The sequence below is a fragment of the Arachis ipaensis genome, chromosome B02 (genome assembly GCF_000816755.2).
Source record: "Arachis ipaensis cultivar K30076 chromosome B02, Araip1.1, whole genome shotgun sequence".
NCBI lineage: Eukaryota > Viridiplantae > Streptophyta > Magnoliopsida > Fabales > Fabaceae > Arachis > Arachis ipaensis.
Genome location: NC_029786.2, coordinates 66,659,207 through 66,665,047, shown reverse-complemented (window position 1 = coordinate 66,665,047; position 5,841 = coordinate 66,659,207).

Genomic DNA, 5,841 nt, shown 5'->3' with positions numbered 1-5,841 from the left:
GACATTGTGATTGCAAACTTAAGAAGGTGAGCATAATACTTTGCATAAAGAATAAGTGGCACACCAAACTTAGTGTGACACTTTCACTTGGAATTGATGCAAGTATCTTGTAAGGATTATAACCAAATTTTGTTGCATAGCAACACCAAACTTAGAATGCAACCACATGTCAATTTATTTGAACTAAAACTAAACAAAAGAAACTGTTATATGTTAAATACAATCACCAAATAAAGAGTCTGTTATGAATGAGGATGTCTTGGTGATGTATTAACAAAAACAGTTAATGAAGGAAAGCATTAAAAACAAGTAAATAAATGAAACAAAGAGAAAACAAAAATTATCCAACTAAGAAGAAAAATAACACTGTAAAAGGCAATATGATTATGCAGACAAGTGATGTTGCTGGATTCATTGCATAGAAATTAAGTGGCACACCAAACTTAGAATCTTAGCGTGACACTTCATGTAGAATTGATGCAATCATCCAAAAGGGATTGAAAACAATTTGTTGCAAGGCAACACCAAACTTAGAATGTGATCATATGCCATTTTATTGAAATTTAAACAAAGCAAGGAGAAGAAATGTACCTACTGTCTATCTGTTCTTTACTTTCTTCCTCCTCTTCCAATTTGTTAAGAGAAATGACTTCAAAGGAGGAGAAGTTTCAGCTACTGTCCCTTGCCTTGGTCTTTCCTCAGCAAGCTTCCTTTTGCAAATGGCTTTATTGATCTTGCTTGCTGGATCAGGGACAGGATTGGTGCTCTTGTTAGTTGCCTTCACTTCTTTGAATCCAAGTCTTGGTTGCTGTGTGATTATTGGAGTTTTGTATTCATTCAGAGCCTTTTGAATCGGTGGTTCCATGAACTCTTCCTCACTTGAGTTTAAATTTTCTGGAATGACTTCCTCACTTTCTTGCTTCTCCACTTCTTCCTTTGCACTCAACATTTGCTTTAATAGCTCTTTCATGGAGGAGGTTTGTTGATCTTCCCAAGCTTTCTTCATCTCCTCTTCATACCTTTCAATCATGAATTCAAGTGTTGAGGCGTTGTGGTCCAGGGGGGTTTGAGGAGGTTGTGAGTGTTCAGGTTCTTTTGTCACCTCAAGTGCAGTTTCATTTTCAGCTATTTCCACCACCTCTTTCTTTTTCACTAAGAATTCACTTGACTCGGTAGCCTCTTCCTCTTGTTTTTCCTTCTTCTTCATTGCACTCAACAATTTGCCTAACTGTACTCCCATGTTTTTGATGGAGTTCTCTTGTTCTTTCTGGTATTTCTCTTTCTCCTCCGTAAGTCTTTTGAGCATGGACTCAAGATTTGAGAGTCTTTGGTTCATGGAAGTTTGTGTGGGTGGTGAGTTTTGGCAAGGATTTTGTGTGGAGACAAAGTCCAGTGATGAAGAATTTTCAGATGAAAAACTAGAAGGTGAGGTTGGAAAATTTTGTATAAGTGAATTGATAGTACATTCGAGTGAAGATGGCTCTTGATAAGTGGAATATGGGCTCTCAACTGTTTTCTGGTTTTGCTCCCCCCAACCATCATTAGAATAGCAACTTGCATCATTTTGTGGTGGAGGAAGATATCCCATATGATTTTCTTTCTCATCTTGTGTCTCTAAAGCAAATCTCCATGAATTGGAGTGCTCAGAATTAGTATTCTCTTGGTGATATTCCCAGCCACCATTAGAGATTGGTGATGGTGGGTAATATCCCATAAAATTTGTTTGATCATAAGATGAGTTGAACTCCATTTGAATTTTGTAAAACACAACACCAAATAAAATTGAAATTCATGTTTCAGATGATATTTGCTTAGTGAGGCAAAAACACAAACACCTTGGTTTCAAGAACAAAAACAAAGAAAATACTTAATCTAGACTTCTCACCCACTTAATCATTGTTGATCTAAATCAATCTCCGGCAACGGCGCCAAAAACTTGATGGTGTTTTTGTTGAAAAAATGAATTTCCAAAACACCCAATTCTCACCGGCAAGTATACCGGGTCATATCAAGTAGTAAAATTCACTTAGAGTGAGGTCGATCCCACAGGGATTGATGGATCAAGCAACTTTAGTGGGTGATTAGTTTAGTCAAGCTAACATTGAAGTGAAATTTGATGGAATGTAGCCAACAGAAAGTAAATGGCAGTGAATTAAAAGTTGCAGAAAGTAAATGAGCATAAACGTAAAGGGCAAGGAATGTAAATTGGCAAAATCTTAAATGACAAGAAATGTAAATTGCAAGAATCTTAAATGACAAGAAATATAAATTGCATGAAATATAAAGGGGAGTGGGTGCTAGAAATGTAAAATTCAACAGGAAAGTGTAAATAGCAATCAAACAGAGAAGTAAAAGATGTAGCAGATTCAAACAGATTTAGAAAATCACTTGAAAAGTCAAAACAGAAAGCAGCTTGGCTCAATTGCAAAATCTAAATGAGAGGTTGAAGATCTCAGGAGCTCAATGAGACTAGAAAACAAGTCTAGATCTCAATCCCTTTCTTGATCCAAATTTAGAATTCAATTGCAAGAAAAGTAAAGATCAAGCAGTAGAAGAAGCAAAACCAAATTCAATTTCCAAAAGTTGCAGTAAAGTGGGACAGAGAGATCTCAAGGTGAGATTGAAACAGAATTCCTTCAATTCTCAACTCAAGATTCAAAACAAAGAGAAAAACTAAAGAGAGAGAGTTCTCTATTCCTAATGCTCCCTCGTGGAGCCAGCCTCCAATTCTCTCTATCAATCGGCCTCCCCTAATGAGATGGAATTGATGCCTTTATATAGGCTTTTTACAAATGAAAATGAAAATGAAATTGAAATTAAAAACAAATTACAATTGAATAAAATTCCTAATCTAGCTTCTCTGTGTGCCTTTGAGTGATGGTAATGGGCTTAGCTTGCTTTGGATTTGAGGAAGAATGGATCTGGATGGCCTTGATGGAATTGGGATCATTTACGTTTGAGTCAACGTTTGAGGCAAACATTGACTCAAACGTCTTGTAATGGCATGATGCAGAATGGGGGTTTGCTGTCACTCACGTTTGAGTTCACGTTTGAGGTCAAACGTGAGCTCAAACGTTAAGTCCTCCAGGGTGTGTTTTTGAATTTCAAGTCTTGGGACGCTTCTTTGTCCTCTTGGTAACGTTGCCAATTTCATGCCCACTATAGACTATTATATATGGTTGGAAAGCTCTGAATGTCAGCTTTCCAACGCAACTAGAATCACCTCAATTGGACATCTACAACTCAAGTTATGCTCCTTTGAAGAGGACAGGGTCGCTGGCTTTGGTGTGCAACGTTTGAGGCGACGTTTGCCTCAAACGTGGACGAAAACATCAGGTTTTGGAGGCTCAAATACATTGTCCACCCCATACTATTATATATTGTTGGAAAGCCCTGAATGTCTACTTTCCAATGCCATTGGAAGCGCATCATTTGGAGCTCCACAGCTCGATTTATACTCCGTCGAAGGTATAGAGGTGAGTTGGCCTCACTGCAGGTTGCCACCATGTTCGTTTATGCACATTTCGGGGCAGTTTTCTCCCTCAATTTTAGTGTCCACCATGCAGTGCCATATATGCTTGGAAAGCTCTTGATTCCTACTTTCCATTGCTTTTTGAATCACCTCATTTGAAGCTCTGTAGCTCAAGTTATTCTTGTTGGAAGTATACCCCTTCAGGCTCTGGGGAGCAACATTTCCCAAGGTATTCCTTAGCCAACGTTTGACCTCACGTTTGAGGCAAACGTTGGCGCAAACTTTGAGCTCCTGGGTGGCTGTGCTGATGAAGCTTCCTTGATTTGGTCATGGGCCACGCTTTTAAAAGCGTGGCCTAAGGCTCCAAAGTGTGCTCCAACTTCAAAGTGTGTCCAAAATTCCTCTTTTCTTCTTTTTAGCTTATTTTGTGCTCCTTTTGCTTATTTTTCTTCTTATTTCCTACAAAGTTTATCAAATCAAAAGATCAAAGAAATATACCATTTAAGCACCAAAGAATGCAATATTTAAGCACTAATCATAAATTTCTTGTATGAAAAAAGCATAGAAAAACATGACATGATGACATGTCATCACAGTGCTTGCTTCCTCTGTCAGCATCTCATTATGATCTTTGCTTGGTTCTTTGTTTTCTTGGTCTGCTTCTTGTGAGAGTTTGAAGACATTAAAGCTGAGTCGTTCATCATGGATCCTCAATATTAGCTCCCCTTGCTCCACATCTATGAGTGCTCTGGCTGTAGCTAGGAATGGTCTTCCCAATATGATTGGGTGAGTGTGACTCTCTTCCATGTCCAGGATGACAAAGTCTGTTGGGAGGAAGTATTTCCCAACCTTTAACAATACATTTTCCACCACCCCTATTGCTTGTTTTTGAGTTTTGTCAGCCAGCCTAATGACTACATCTGTGGGCATTATCTCATTGATCTATAGCCTCTTCACCAGGGAGAAGGGCATTAAGTTGATGCTTGCTTCCAAATCGCAGAGTGCTCTATCAAACATTGTTTCCCCTATGGCACAGGGGACATAAAAACTCCCTGGATCTTTTCTTTTTGTAGGCAACTGTGGTTGAATGAGGGCACTGCACTCCTTGTTCATCACTATAGTTTGGCCTCCTTTGAGTGAGCTTTTCCTGGGAAGCAGCTCCTTCATATACTTGATGTATGCAGGCATTTGTTGAATAGTCTTGATGAATGGTTTGTTGACATGCAGAGATGCGAACAAATCTAGAAATCTTGAGTATATTCTCTTCTCCACAGCACCATTGAGCAGTTGGGGAAAAGGTGCATAGAGTCTCAGTAGCTCCTGTTGTGAGATTTCTGGTTCTTGATGATCTTTTTCCTTCTTCTCTACTGAGGTATCTTCAGGTTGTTCTGACAGCTTGCTTGGCTTGTCCTCAGTCTCCTTATCACTTATAGTGACCATCTTGCAATCTTCCCATCTTACTTTCTTTGTTTCACCTCTCGGATTCTTCTCTGTGTCACTTGGGAATCCATCTGTGGGTTTGGGAATTTGCTCAGAGAGATACCCCACTTGAGATTCCAACCTCTTGATTGTGTCTCCCTGGTTCTTGAAACTGGCTCACACTTCCTCCTTGAACACCTTGTTGTCTTGAATCTCCTTGCCTATGCCTTCAAGTAGATTCTCAATCCTTGAGAGTCTGTCATCAATTGAGTGTAGATCATGATTAGAAGTGGGAGGATGAGGTAAGTTATTTTGGTTTTGATGTGGATGTGGAGAGGTGTTGTTATGGGGGTGTTGATATGGTCTAGATGTGAAATGTTGGTGGGCTGCTGATGCGCATAAACTTGTTATGCTACGATTTAGGAAATTGCACGATCGGCAAAATTCCTTCCGGCAAGTGCACCGGTTATCGTCAAGTAAAAACTCACAATAGAGTGAGGTCGAATCCCACAAGGATTGGTTGAGTGAGCAATTCGGATTAGAAGTATGTTCTAGTTGAGCGGAATCAAGATTTAGATGAGAATTGCGGAATGTAAAATTTGCGGGAAACGTAAATGACAAGAAATTTAAATGGCGGAATCTTAAATTGCATGAATTAAAGATCAGAAGCTAAATTGCTGAAATTAAAAGGGAATGGGGGTGATTGCATGAATTGAGTTGCAGAATGTAAAAAGAAAGTGGAGATCAGAAATGGGGAATTCATTGGGTTATAGGAGATATTGAGATCTCCGAATCAAAACATGTTTATCTCTTCCTCAACCAATGCATTCATTGAATTTTGCTTGGCAATCTTATATGATTGGATCCCAATCCCTTGGCTCACCAATTCTCTCTAAAAACAAACAAATTCCCAATCCCTTGGTTTAAATGTTCATAAGAAGAGATGATGC